General features: G+C 31.9%; 2 long non-coding RNA genes across 2 annotated transcripts; one reads left to right on the top strand and one right to left on the bottom strand.

Moving 5' to 3' along the window:
* Positions 1-168: 168 nt before the first annotated feature.
* On the bottom strand, positions 169-6,591 carry LOC117132849. Its single transcript, XR_004456487.1, has 2 exons — positions 2,524-6,591; positions 169-970 (listed from the first exon to the last, which is right to left on the bottom strand). It is a non-coding gene; the product is annotated as an uncharacterized LOC117132849 (long non-coding RNA).
* Positions 968-2,369, top strand: LOC103873538. The gene is made up of 3 exons (XR_004456486.1): positions 968-1,539; positions 1,818-1,877; positions 2,045-2,369. It is a non-coding gene; the product is annotated as an uncharacterized LOC103873538 (long non-coding RNA).
* Positions 6,592-16,184: the final 9,593 nt, after the last annotated feature.

Below are 16,184 nucleotides of genomic sequence, written 5' to 3'. Positions count from 1 at the left end.
TCTTCCTTTTGCACACTTGTATGGATTTTCTTAGCTATCAAAATAATTATCTAGTGCAAGAATCATACACCTTGACTACACTACACTACGATTCCCAGCAGCAAATTACTTTCTAAAATTATCAAACTGATGGCACAATTTGTTCTACCTAGAGGTTCGGTTTCATCATCTTTGTGGACATGATACTTAGCCAGATTCACTGTTTTAATTACAATAAGGTTTCTTACCAGTACCAAATCTCCAAGACCTTGCTTTACGGCTATTCAAACAAAAAAACAAACCGAACATTCCATTTGCAAACACCCAAGCTGGTTGGAACTCAGCTGATCTTGGGTTTGTTCTTCCAGGAACACCAAAATCATCCACAATACCGTGAAAAAGTAGAGTTTCAACATAATGGCAGTATAAAAGAATCTCTTCTAGTTACTCTAATGGTTCTTGCATGAACAGCATTAGACCTTGACTTTACTACGATCCTCTCAAGTATTAGGCATCCTTTAGTTAAACTCAACATGAATCACCCTAAAGCTCTGACTTAGCATTAACAAAGCATCACACCCGTCAAATGCAACGCCTGGAAAGTCCTAACATAAGTCGGCGGCGTCAAGTCAATCACCTCTACAAAGGTTCGGATGCGGCGAATGACGGATCAAGATCACACGTCTCCCGAGGATCTAAGCGCTCGATTCGAAGCTCTTGACCCAAGCTTCAATCTGTGGTCGCCAATCAATCACTTGGATGAAATACACTTGATCCAAGCTCTTCACCGTGTTCGTGGCTGACGGAGACGAGGCGGGACGGCGACATGAAAAACCGGTGCATTCACGGAGGAGGAACTCGGGGTCTTGAGATTTGACAAGTAACCCATCTTCTGAAGCTTCTACGAGAGCTTCCCTGGGCTTCTTCAATTTCGTCATGGATCGAGAAAAAGCGAGGAAGATTAAGAAAGGATCTAGTTCGTTCTTGTTGTCTTCAACAGGACCGGAAGAAAAAAAAGTAAATCAACAAAATTAGGGTTCATGAATTTGGTATTTGGGAAAGTGGTTCCGATTTGATATATGAGAGAGAACAAAGAATCTAAGGGCAAGATTATCGGTGTCCTTAGAGGGATATCTTAGCAATTAAACACTCATAATTAAATGAAAAATAACCAATAAAAACAAGGACGCCTCTTAATTAAGAAGTTTTCGGTGTGGTCCTTACGAGCCACGTGTAGGTCTGAGATTCACTTCGAAAACAAATTGGTTCTCTCTCGAAGGCGATTCAAGCGGCGACGATTCGAGCGGCTCTCTCGACGGCGGTTCTCTCTTGACGCCACATCTCTCTCGACGGCGCTTCTCTCTCAACAGTTCTCTTCTCGTTGATTTTGATCGCAGTCCAGAGGATCTGTTGTTTCATCCACAGCTTTTTCTGCGATTCAAAGGTGAATAATCTACCTGTTTTGCTGAAGTTAATAACTTCATCGGGAGTATCTTCGATCCTGACAGCAAAGGCCGCACGGAAAAGCTCAAGGAAATGGATCCTATAAATTTTGAAACTGTGAGTTACAACATGCTTGTTTGCCTTTTGGTTATATGATTTGTGGGACTGTGATACATCCATAATTTAGGTGATTTTTATCTTTATAGTAAGCCTGTCACATAGCTGAATCTAATAGTAACGGCTGCAGTCTGTAGATTTTGTTTCATAAACAAAGTTTGCTTGGTAGTACCCTGATTCTGTGGAGATGTTGGCCAAATAAACAACGTTGGTTCAGTATTTTCTTGTTTAAGTTTCCTGGTGCATATACGTAGCTGCCAGTTGATTGTTCTTGGCAGGTACTGATATTGATGAGAAACCTCACAGTGAATATGTCAAATCCTGATTTCGAACCTTCTGTAAGTGTTAAATTTATCATAACTTCCATGCTTGTTAGAAATAAGTCTCCTTCGCTCTTGTTGTGTGTTACTTCTTTAAGCATTCTGGTGATTAGAATGAGGATTGTTGTGCTTTCTAAGACTTATATTACACACACTGAAACAGATGTAATCTAACCTTGATATAGTCTGATGTTGCAGAGGAAGGTTCAGAACACTTAAGCTCTTAGCTCTTGTATGGGATCTTTGGCCAAGAACCAAACAAGTGATATATCTTTCTTGATGGGCTTCTTGCTCACAACAACTGTGTATATCAACTGATATATATATATTTATTTGTTCATGCGTTTTGTAATTTGTAGTTTTCTTTATTGGTTATTTCTTGTCATATATTGAAACCAAAGGCAATGTATCAGCTAGCAAATGCCACTAAATTCATAAAGAGACACATGAGTCTGTTTGTATCTTATTAAAAGTCCTACCAATAATCAACTCTTTTGTGATTGTCCTTAACTTTGTCTCTTACCAACCAAAAATTATTTAAATAAGCTAGGGACTCAAAACTAAGGACAATCAATAATGTTGCTCTAATAGTTTACGTATCTTCGTCTAGTTTGAAAATAGGAAAGTGTATAGTTAATTTAGTATAAGGGTATAAGAGACAAACCGTATGCAATATGTGTGCACGTGTAAAATGTATGTAAATAGAAACTTAAAATGGGTCTGTATATGTAAAAAATTCAAACATGATAGTAGTTTTTCTAATTTCGTTTTACCAAGTCTTGCATAAAAATTTTTGAAAGTGACATCTAGTGACACTTTAAACTTTGAAGAATTTTCACTAGCACTTTAAATCTTTAAAGTGGCATTTATATCACAAAAAACCTTCAATTTGATTTACGTGTTCATCAAGCCAAAAACTGACATGTACAACAGGTAATTATGATGATGTGTCGGTTTAAAAAAAAAATTATTAATAAATAAAATAAATATTTTTTTTAAAAAATTAGAAAATTAAATAAGAAATCAGATAAGTAAATACAAATTCAGAAAATTAATTAAAACTACAGAAAATTGAATAAAATTAAAAAAAAATCAAAATAAGTTATATTAAATTAAAATACATAATATTAAATAAATAAATAAGATTAAATTGAAATACAGAAAGTTAAATGAAAGAAAAAACTAAAAACTAAAAAAAGAATTCAAAAATAGTTTTTTCTTATTACAAGTTTTTTTTTATAAAAACAAACCTATCATTGCTGACAATAAAAATTTCAAACATATCACTGATGACGATGGTGGTTTCTCATATAACCATTAACAATGACGTTTTGTCATATCTCTAACGATAATTTCCGATATCATTGTTAAAATTATGATGTTTTCGGCAACCATCATTCAAAACGATAGCTATGTCAAAACTTCACTGTAAATGATTATGTGAGAAACCACCATCGTTATTAGTGATATGCTTGAAACTGTTATTTTCAACGATGACATGTTTGATTTTTATTAAAAATCTTATGATTACAAAAACTATTATGAATTTTTTTTGTGATTTTTCTTTAATTTTCTGAATTTTATTCAATTTCTGTATTTTTATTTAATCTTATTTATTTATTATATTTTTATTTAATTTATGTAGTTTAATTTAATCTTATTTGTTTTTGAATTTTTATTTAGTTTTATGAATTTTTTATCAAAAAATTATTTTTCTAATTTTTTATATTCTGAATTTTTATTTAATTTTCTGAATTTTTATTTGATTTTCCATTTTTTTTAGTAATTTTTATGATTTTTACAATTTTTTTATTAATTTTATTAATTAAATAATTATTATTTTTTCGAAAAAACTGACATATCATCATAATTACCTATTGTACAAGTCAGTTTTTAACTTGAAGAACAAGTAAACCAAGTTGAAGGTTTTTTGTGATACAAATATTACTTTAAAGGTTTAAAGTGCTAGTGAAAAAACTTCAAAGTTTAAAGTGTGACTATGTGCCACTCTCAATATTTTTATGCGATTTTCCCAATGATCAAATGAAAAGTCTTCTTTTTTTGGACGGCAAAAGAAAAGTCAATATTTTCCAAAAATGAGAAAATACTGAATTACAATTACGTAAGTGCTTTTAGTTTGCTTGGTCGGTGTACATTAACTTACTAAAAATAAGTATTAAGGGTGAATATTAGTTTTATCTTCCTTTTTCTTCCTTTTTTAGTATATGTGATTAGTTGGGTTTTTATCTTCCTTTTTTAGTTTTATTTATTTTTAAATGACTAAACTTTATGAACTACGATATAGCTTTATTTTTAAAAGTTAAAGTCAGTATTAAGTTTCTATTAAATTTTACTAACCATGTTTTACCTTTACTTTTAAAGCTACAGTAAGAAAAAGAAAACAATTTTTTTTATGTATTTTAGGGTAAAAACTTACATTTTTCTTTTACATATGCTGTAAAATCTGTAAACTAAAGAACAAATTATCTATAATATTATATAAATTAGATAATCATAATAAAAATATCTATTAATATTTAATTTTAATTTTAGTTTTTTTTTAAATTACTGAAATATTTTAAATAACATAAATACTATTTAAATATTGCATTTTAAATAACAGTAAATTTTGATAATTTATAAAAAAATATTAATATAATTTATCTTAATTGAAAAAATAATTCTTTTATATATACATGACATATTTTACATATTTTATTAAAATATTTTATTTTAAAATATCTACAGCATATACATTACAACTACAATTAACAAATTCACCTAAAACAAATGTCTTTGCAAAAACAAACATACAGTAAAAACTTTAACAACCAATTTACCTACAACTAAACTTATACATCGAAATTTTTACAGCCTCAGTCGAACAATTCATCATCATTATATTCTCTTTTCAAGATAAAATTATAACTCCAGAATATTATTTAATTATTTATGTTCATTTATATATATGATATTCTTATGTAGGCAGATCTTCTTTTTTTTTTATGTAGGCAGATCTGGATATGAATAATTGTTATTTTGGATCTAACAAATCCAAATTTAAAATTTGGTATCATAAAATTGTAAGATATGTGAACATTTTTTATCGGTACTTGATGCATTTATTTTTATTTATTTTTAATCAATTTTTAATAAAAATACATATTAATACTAGTTTGAATTAGAAAGCAACAACAATTAAACAAAAGGTGATGTACTATAGTTTCCTATTTCAAGTAATATTGAAATATTAATTTGGTAATATATTTGGACAAGGCAACAATAAAATATAAGAACACTAGGGTCGGTCCGTCCTACGGGCGGGATATACTTTACTTGTGATTTAGATTATTATTTTATGTATGATTTTGTGGTTGGCGTTTAAGGTTTGCATTTGCAAAAGATGTATATGTTAATGATTTTTGTCTTTTAGAAAATTTTAGGCGAGGAGAAATTATACGTGAGAAAATATGTTTTGCTTGTTTACAATAGTTTTTTGTCCAAAAGAAAACAATAGTTGTTTCTATATTAAAGAGACATGTCATTGATATGTTGTGAGGACTTCAAATGGTTTTCATATTGTTTCCTTTTACAAAAAATTTATATCATATTCGGTGCGTTAATTGTGGTTTGTAATATTTTAGGTTCGGAAGGATTGGAGTGTGGTAATTTTTGTGTATGTTATAAGGATAATTTACTTTCATGTTGAAATAATAGTCTTTCGACGTGCTATTGGAATGGAAGTGGTGATTATTTGAAGTTGCATTTCTTATTAAAAGTAGAATGTTATATTGAGTGCAAAGAAGGTAGTAAAGCAAAGCTAATCAAAGTGAGAAAACATTGAAACATGAAAGTGTAAGAACTGAGTTGTGGTTGATAAGTGTAGGCACTTGTTACTCGCCGTAAAACCAACTCCAAGAACTTTTCCACTTGTTTATACTAATAACAACCACTGCATTGATTTGCAGATTATTGAGATGGCACTTTCTCGGTGGCATAATAAAGATCATATTAGTTCCATAACAAATTTTTTTCAATATAGAAACGTCGCATAATGAACATTTGGTTAGTATTGATATATACTATTTTATTAATTTAAGTTGTTGGTTAGTTTGTTTGTAAGTAATTTTTGTTTTAAATTTTTGCTTCTATGGCATCATCACGTGAGTTGTTATGTTTTGAATAATTTGTATCTAACAACTAATGTATATGACTCTTTTTGAGGTTCTCGTCAGCCGTAAGGCCTTTGCATAATTTTTCAAAAAGGAAATCTCAACTTTGGTGAGAAATTGGCAATCCAGACATTAGCCATCCAGTTGGGTTGGAAATGGTTTTCCGGATTGGAATGTTGTTCCTAGTGTTCATCGGTCTCATTTCTTAAGTTTACTGTTGGGTGATACTCAGTTTTGGTAAAATAAGCTGTTATTGTTTGTCAGGAACAAATATGAGCATCTCTGAACCGTTTCTTACTTGGTCTTACTCTTAAGCAAATGATTTCAGATTCTGGGGGGAAGATATTGATAATAGTTTCTATGTTACATTCGAGATCAGTTACCAAGATGTTTTTATTTTCAATATTTGGAGGACCAATTGGTAGAAATTAGTTTCTTTGAAGAAATCAATATTTCTTGTTCTATAAACATAGATAATTATTTTTTCTAAACAACTAACATACTTTCTTAAAAAACTTACAAAATTAATATTTAGATTTTCATTACCGAGGTACTAAAACTATGTATTTATCATGCACATATCCATATATTTTTTATTAGTCAAAGATAGTTGTAAAGAAAGTTTCATTTTAATCATTTTAGTTTTTTTTTTTAATTTTATTTATATAGGCAAAGAAAATTATTTACAGCCAAATATATGGGAATATAATCTCTTATAAGATTTCAACAACATGACATAGAATCTACGTTTTGACACATTAACACTTACCAGTTACTACCAATTAGCATCACAATTTTCTGTTATTTATTTGATTTATTTTGTTTTATATAAAATTTGATTCTCATAATAAAATATGAGCAGGTATGGGTTATCAACGGTAAGATGTGTTTTGAGAAAAATAAAAGTTGCTTTCGACATCTTCAAGAAATTTCTATATTTATATATATAATAATATTTAGAGACATATATATGCTTTAACCCAATTGTATTTATTATCTAAACTAACTATAATTTTTATTCTATAAACATGATATGTTTTCGTACTTTATGATGAAATGTTATTTTACAGAAAATAATTAGAGTAAACTTAAAATTTATTATAGTACGTTTTAAAATATAGTAAAATACACTAGAAATGTTTTTATGTTAACCAATTGATGATAATCTATGTCAGATACTCAGACAGTGAAACTTTGTAGCATAAGTGGAATTATTTTTTTGACTCAAAAAGGTAAATGACAGTAGTATTTTTCTTTTATGAAACTATTAAAAATATGATCTAAAAAGTAACGATCGCTAGGGAATCAAGTGATGAACCTAGCAGTAGCATGTGTTACTACCGTGCCTACTGAACATACAAACACATTTTTACATATTTGTAAAACTATCAAATAGGTATAGTAAAATAATAGTTGTAAATGAACTCATAAAAATAGATAAGAATGAATGAATTCAGACGAAATGTATATCTCAACAGCGTAATTACGATTACGTACACTTGTCATCAAATAAGACATATACACCAAAAGCGAAACACAGATACTAAAGCTATTTCACACAAAAAAAAAGCAAAAAAAAGAAGAAAAACAAAAGAAGAGAAACACATATATTGTTTCTAAAACTTACTTCCGATTTCTTTTATGATTATCCATTTCCTCTGTGGAATCATACATTCAGGCATTAGCGCGGCTGGATTTCTTGAGCAAGATGGCCGAAATGAGAAGGTACTTTGCTGAAGTGGACATATGGAATTTCAACATTTCAAGTTCTTCACCGTTGTCAGAGCTGTAGTTGGTTTTATGACTTCTTCCGCCTAGTGTCATCATTATGACAGCAGACTTGAGACCTTGAATTTCTATTGTTTCTGCCATAAAAACATGTGCATACAGTGAATAAATATAATAAGGAAGACATGACATTCCAATATTGTAATTTTATGCTAGAATTCGATTTGTTATCAATACGAACATAAACCAGAAGAGAATATATCTGATTCATTTTCTGACTCGAGACAAATTATTCAGAAAGAACAAATACTGAATATTTGATTGTGAAAGCCATCTAAAGAAGTGGAAAACTAAATATACCAAATTTGAATTTGAGGATTAGTAAAGAATAAACCTTGATGAGCGGGTCAAAAATGGTCAAAAGCTACGCAATCAAGAAACATTTGCTGTAAAGCTTCATATAGAGAGTTTCATATACAAGTTTAAAAATATCGTATTATTGTTCTTTACAAAGAATTCTGTGATATATATATTCTATAACTGTTTTTATCTATATAATTTTTATATTATTTTATCCATTAAATTCTTATTTAGTTATTACAGTTTTAAAAATGTAGTATGGAAGCGAAGAAGCGAGATTTGATGGTTATAGTAGAAAAATCTCGCTTCTGCGTTTCTCCTATGTACGCCTGCCACACAAAAAAAAAAAAAATTCAATGATCCAAGCGATTCAAAAGTCTGAGGAATATTTTACTTTTTTGAATCTATTGGACTGAATATTTTACCTTCCATAGCAGTTAGGGCATGTCAAGTGCTGGCTGAGATATTGCAAGCTCAAAGATAGTTCTAGCTAGTCTAGTCTCAGCAAGAGACCTCTCTAGCTCAGCGTATTTGCTCCAAGCATAGCAATTCTCTGGAGACCACTCAAAAGCTCCTAAAGCTTTCTACATCTATCTATGTTTGCCAGCTGGAGCTCAATCTCAATGTAGTTCTTCAATATCTGTTTACAGAAGGAAAAATATAACCAAAAAAAAGTATGTTAAATGAGAGCAATGAAACATATAACGTTCAAACACATTTCATGCTTACCTTATCTTTTGGAGCTTTCCCAATAGCGTTTCCTCATATCTGCCGAGCACCGGCAACCATATTTTCGCAAAGGAAAATTTGGAGTGGGGGATAAGCTTAAGACATTCTATGTAATGTTTGGTAAGATGAATACAGACAGTCAGACTAAACTGCTAGAGTGAAACACAAATGGAAGTAACTTCACAAGTTTCAGAATAGGTGGGCTTTGAGACCTGACCAGCAGTCGTACTGGTAAGCGAGAGCTGCGCTCATCCACGCACGTGCGTCTTTGATTGCTCCGCTCGTTACTGTGACGTCCGACGACTCTGTGCGGTGCTCTGAGTAAGATAGTATCTGGAGCCAAATGGTGGCGATGTTCGTGCGGTTTTTATTCCCTGCGGAGGAGTCTAGGATTGATTTGATTTGAGACTGACCGGAATTGAGAGTCTCGAAGGAGAGTGAGATATCCGAGTGGATGATCTGAACCGGTTTAGGATCTTGCGGGACCAGACCCGGTTTGGAGAGGGAGGAGAAGCAGTGGTCTGGGAAACGTGTGGTGTTACATGCTTGGCGGATCTGAGCTATTGGAGGAGGGGGAGGTTGTTGCCATGTGTTGTGACGGTTGTGGGAGGATTTGGAAACGGTGGCGTAGATAATAAGGGTTAAGAGGAGGAGTAGAATTATGAGGATGAGGATGTAAGTACGGATTCTTCCTCACTTCATCTTCATACTGAAACCTCATTTTCCCATCAATGGTGTCCTTGATCCCTTCACTACAGGAAATTTGCTCATTGATAGCATCCAATAAACGCTATCTATTAATATCGCAGCGTTGTTAGAAGCGTTTTGTCTTCCATCTCGACAATAGGTCCGAGAGCTATCGTAGCGGTTTCCTGTTATGCTACGATAGTTACTTTTACGATAGCGTTTTATTATTTTCAATAGTTTAATTTACAATAGCGTTTTATTTATGTTATTACTTTGTTTATTAATGTCATAGTTGGTACTTGTATCAGACTATACAACATTTTAGATAGCGTTTTACAAAACGTTATTGGTATATATTTGTAATATAATAGCGTTTTATTTATGTTCTTATTTGGTTGAGCACAACATTATATATATAGCATCTTACTGAGCGCTATTGTTATATATTTGTAATACAGCGTTTTATTTTGCTTTGTCGGGTACTCTACAATTGCGTTTTATTTCTGCAATAGTCTAATATACAATACAAAAATCAATTTTGCAAATTATTTTTTTTAGCCGGAAAATTTAATTTAATTTTGATATATATCATTTAAATAGAAAATTAGAATTTAATATATTTCATTTAGAAAAAAATTTAATTAATTTTATTAATCCGAATACGAAATAACATATGGTTTTAATCATAATCAAGTTTTAGCTTCATACTACCAAAACATAAACTGGAAAATTCATTCAGCTTCATGAAAAAAGAAAAAATACATTCAGCTTTTGCTCCTTATGCTCGCCGAGCCTTGCCTCTGGAAGACTCTCCTTCCTCTTGTTTTGGGCGTCTCAGTTAGGACGGGTTGCCTGAACTGTTTCGCAGGTTAGTCATAGCTCTGTGGTACATTGGATCGATGTCTTCTTCATCTTCCTCAATGCGGATCAAGTATCCAAGAGCTCTCCGGTACTGTCGTTCTGTAAGCTCGACCACATCATCATCTGCTTTTTTGTCGTGGCTGTTGGTGGAGATGTGGTATGAATCCTTTTGCAGGGAGTCCGCAAATGAGGAGTCTCCTTGGTTCTCCCCTAGCTTGCATTTATGAAACATAGAATAGAAAAACAACAATTAAATGTTGAACATAAAAAAACATTCCCAATAGTTAGCAAGAGCTCTCTCGACAGTCGAAAGAAGCAGAACCAAATATAAACCAAACTCGACAATTAAGCATTGAACACAAAGCAACAATTAGAAAATCCTTTAACGCTAATGAAAATCCTCAAAACCTATTATTAGCATTTGAATATAGAAACTGTCAATTAGAAATAAGTTTACCGTAATATGAAATCCTCAATTAGAAACCTGCAGACAGAGAAACCTACATCAGTTCCTTTGTAGAAATTGTCTCATCTAAGGATAATATGTAAGAAAGACCTAACCTTTAGGAGTCCCTGCCACCTTTGCTCGTTCGTACTTTAACCGAGAAGAAAACTACAAAAAAAATGGACCAGAAGCAGTCTTGAGGCGCCGATTAAGTATCAAAATGTGAAACTTAAGATTAGATAAAACAAATAGACGATTAATTGTACCTCGTTTCTGTATTTGCTTCTTGCGGCGCCGAAAACGCTTAACCCTGACCCAAATACCTTCACAGAAGACGGCGAAAGTAAGGGTTCATCGTCGGAGAGGGTTACAGATTTCGCCAAAGAGAGTAACGGTTACAGAGATCGGAGGCTAAGACATATGAGAAGGTTGCAGAGATATGAGATTACTTTCTTTTGAGGGAGAAACGAGATGTGAGAAGGTTTTAGGGTTACGAGATAGATTTCTTATTAGAGAGATTTTTTTCATTAGTAGGTTAAGAGTTGATGCTGGTTTAACGTTGAGATGTGAGAAGGTTAATCAGATCGTGTTGTTTAGGATAGCTATCCTGGTAATATAATATGATTGGCTGTTATGGTAAATTTTGTTCTTATGTCATTTAAACATTTTTTTTAATTTAAAATGCATTAAAATTATTTGTATAAAATTAAAAATGTGTTATTATTAATACTAATTAGATAATAATCATAAGAACATTACAATCTCTTTTAAAAATCATTTTTTTATGTTTTTTATTTATAATTTTATTGAAATATTTGTCAAGATTGAAACACTAGACACTAAAATGTATACCCTAACCATCTTAGTGGATAAAATTTAGAGTTTAGGTTTTGAATAACTGAAAAATATTGTAAGATTCGATTTCAGGTTATTATTGTTACAAAATTTAATTAAAATTAATCTTATTTTAGTTTATTGATTTTATTATGAATTATGTGTCAAGATTGAACACTATACCCTAAACTCTATACCCTGTAACTCTATACCCTAAAATATTATGGGTTGAGAGTTTAGGTTTTGATGATGAAACATATTTGATAATTATTTTAAAAATATATTTTTATATCTTAAATTAGTTTGATTATCAAATTTGTGTCAATATTGAACCCTATACCCTAAATTGTATACACTAAACCATTTAGGGTTTTCGATTTGAATGTTTGAAACATTATATTTTATCATTATTGAGCAACTGTTTTTTGGAAAAAGTCCATTTATTTTGTTTATTTATAATTTATAAATTTAATAATTTATATTTTTTGTTATTATATTGAAACTAAGAAATGAACAAGTGTACCTAAGTAATAATTTAACAAGCAAGAAAAACGCCAAATATTCCAAGTAGTACATAATACAAATTAGCACAAACTTATAATTGCTTTTTTAAAAGTACTAAGAGCATTCACGTTTTTAAAAGAAAAACATAGTAGATTTCTTAAAGTACATTCCTTGAGCATTCATATGTAAAAGAGTTTGTCATTTGGCCAAGCAACTATACTTCCTTGAGCATCAGCAATGATTTGAAGTTCTGAATTAGTTCTCCAAAGCGGTGCATCTTCAATCAGAGGAACATCAACCCATATCTTGGTTGCATTGGGGCCTAAGCGAACAAAATGAACTACATCATCTGAATTAGTCGAGAAAACACGACCTTCTGCAACCTTCTCCCCTGAGCCTTTGCAATCTAAGAGGATGCACTTATTTTTCTCGATCTTGCTGGTGTTAGAGATGTTACTTGCACTCTAAACAGAAATTCCATACAACAAATCATTCAGCCACAGAAGAAAATTAGCAACAACAATCAAGACTGAGAATGTTTAGTGTCTTACCGCATGTGATCTACTTTTCGACATCAGCTCATCTCTGTTTGCTTATACAATAGCCGTAAGAATCTTATGGATATGCCATGGGATGTTCTCATAGAGTGCATCACCAATCTTCATCTTCTTCGCATTTGGTCTCCATAGAAAACCTTCTTCATTTACTACCCTATCTACTTTGACAATAGCAGCACTAGGACCCAAAGGAATGTTGTTTACCAATTTATTTGGGTCAGTTGACTCGAGACGACCCTTAGCAACAAGTACATCCTCCTTTGACCAATCATAGTTTAGGATTCTATCGGCTTCTGCATCTGTAGCCTACAAAGGCATGTTTAAAAAAACACAAAACACACACTAGATTAGTTATCAACATGATTCCACAGCATCTTTACATATTTACTTACCGTTGAATCAGCAGTCTTATTATTTGCTGAGTAGTAGTCTTCATCCAGAATGAGCTTATCAAGATGCCATGCAATTTTCATTCCAATGGCTTGGCCAAGTGTGGTAACAGATGTCGTAGGTCTCCAGATAGGTGCTTCTTCATTTGTAACATGCTTAACTAAAATAGCACCAACATGCATACCAAGTGGAATTCGTCCAATTTTGTATGTTGGTTCAGATGAGCAGAATTCTCCTTCTCCGATGACAACATCATCAACTGAACACCAGTCTAATATCTGACACCTAGGTCCTTTGCTAAGATCACTGACCTTGGAACTGGAGACACCGTCAAGATTCTGAGAGAAAAAGAAAAGGGAAAAGTTAAACAGTAATGATTCTAACTTTAACTTCCTAACTTATAAAGCCAAAATTGATGTTAACTTACACTTTTTGATGCAGTTAATCCATGAACTACGTCCTGCAAACCACGAACTGTGTCCTGCAATTCAGCATGTTTACCTTCAAGCATCATTACATGTGAGTCTCTGGCCTGCATGAATGCTATCTTCATAGCAGTTATTCCTCTGCACATTCCTCTAATCATTCCTTGTTTGTCTTTTCATAAGACCTGACTCACAGCATCGTCGCTAACACTCGTACTGGCAGTTGATTCCATTGCACTATCAATCGTTTTGATTTTTTGCTGATTTCCAAGAATAAGACAGTAATAGCATAAGACACTAAAGATTCAGACAACAAGAACAATAATACACTAAAAAAATTAGAATGTTTACAATAGTATCTTCAAGCTCAGGCCTCACAGGTCTCCCATCTGAATGTGTATGTCATGCTACCCATACCTTATTCCTAGTCACTTTTGTATGGGTCTGAACTGTTTTTCTTCTACAATTGACAAAAGGATATTACATTATTACAAGTTCCCGGAAAGTAGAATTAACAGAATCATACCATTTCATGAGCCAAGCGAACCATTCCCTTGCGACTAGTGGTGTGAGGAATCTGCTTTCTCCTCAATTCCTTGAATTTGTAACCTTCAAATAAAACCAAACAGTAAGATTAGAATTCTCCATATGCAAACATCTTTTTAGAAATTTGTTCAACCTAAACAACCTTAAATTCTTTGCCTTTGTTCATCTTCATCCAATTCATCCAGGCTGACGCAGATTGAACATTGCTTGGTTTTAAGCTAATAATTTGTTCCATACTGCGTACAGCTCGCACATTACTAACAGACCTTGACATTGAAGACCTCCATATACACCCCATCTGCTTTAACACAACTTCTTTTTGCCACTGTTCTGTCAGTTTGAACCTCGCCTACAAAAGTTTCAGAACTTAACACAATGGTAGAAGTTATGTAAAGAGTTCTTTTACTATTTTCAGTTGAGAAAAAATACATGAATTTCCTCCCACATTGTATCCTTTGTCTGTTCATCAAGGTGTCTCCAATCTCCAAGAAGGACTGGTACATTCTCTCTCATAAGAGGACCAAGAAATGAGGAAAGTGTTATTGATCCATCCCCTACATGTTCACCGAAACCTAATAATTCAACTTTAACCTTGTCTTCATTGTTTTTAGCCACTTTACTCATCCTAGTGCGCCCTCATAGTCTCTTTGTCTTGGTCTCTCGCTGCTCACCTTGGACTGGTTCAGTTGGATGCTGCGTTCTTCTGCGTATCCTTTTTCTAGTTCTTCTCCTGCGTCTTCTGGTGATTCTCTTTCGTTTTCTTTCTCTAAATTTTGTTCAAGAGGATGTTCTTCCAATGCAGATTCCTGAGTACCAATCTGCATATCAGTTGTTGTTTCTTCTGCTGTTTGACCAGTAAGCACTACAAGAAAATAGCTCTATTGCAATAGAAAAATTGCGACGTCCATTTTCGTTGATACTTTGTTATGATTATTGCAATATTTTTGCAATAATAAATATTTGTTACAATTTCATTACAATTTTATTGCAAAATAACAACTATAACAGACATTGCATATTTTTGTTACTAAATTGCAACCTTTTGCAACATAAATAAATATCTTGCAAATTTTGCAAGAAAGATTCAATGTTTTGAATCATTGCTAATTTGCAAAATGAAAATATATAAAAAATACGTGACAAAATATGTGACAGTGATCATATTTTTTATTATATGTTTTTATAGAGAAGATTTTCGTATATTAAATATAAAACTATATAATATATATTTATATTGTATATTTAAGCATGTAGACTATATTTTTTTAAGTTTCAGATGCTTGAGATTTTGCTAATATTTTATTTTACGAATTTAATTTTGTTTTCATCTAATATGGTATAATTTACTTATTCCTATTAAAAAAAATTAGACAAAAAAAATTATTTACATATTTCTTGGAAGATAGTTATAAATTAAATATACTATATACATAACATCTTTATCTCTTATTTTTTTTTTCTTTTAACTCAAGTTAAGATACGTCCAAGATCGTCAGCAAAAAAAAAAGAATAAGAAAACAAATAAACTAGACACGTACCTTCTTCCAAATCTTTAAGCAAAAAAACTTCTTATCTCCGTCTCCACTTTTTGTCTCAAACCAGAAAACTTAACGAACCCTTTTTTTATGAAACAGAGCATATCACAGCAGCACAACAGAGACGTTAGACTTCCTGTCTTAATCTCTCTCTAAATCTTCTGTTTAACTCCCTTAAGTAAGTTGACTCCTTCTATCTTCTTATCTATTATTTTTCTCTCTGGTTTTATTAGCTTTGTAGTTTAAGTCTTATAAGGATTATTTGCTTAACCTCTGTTTTAATCCTGTAAAAAAAAACAGATACAATTTGTTGCTCTTTCTTCCTTGATTGAACGGCTCGGAACACTGACTTCGTCTACTTGTCATACGATTCTGCTCACACTCGGTATGATGAATCTGATATATGTGTTTCTTAATTTATGCTATTCAACTACAGTCTCAGAAGTCTAAATCTAGACAACTTTGAAAGGCTCGGAAAACATACGTCTACTTGTTGACTACGTGATATAGGTGCCATTCGGGAGTCTGCTGATACCTAATAAATTATTCAAA

Source organism: Brassica rapa, chromosome A03 (assembly GCF_000309985.2).
Source record: "Brassica rapa cultivar Chiifu-401-42 chromosome A03, CAAS_Brap_v3.01, whole genome shotgun sequence".
Taxonomy (NCBI): Eukaryota; Viridiplantae; Streptophyta; class Magnoliopsida; order Brassicales; family Brassicaceae; genus Brassica; species Brassica rapa.
Note: the sequence above shows the minus strand (reverse complement) of the source record. Positions and strands in the feature narration are given on the sequence as shown.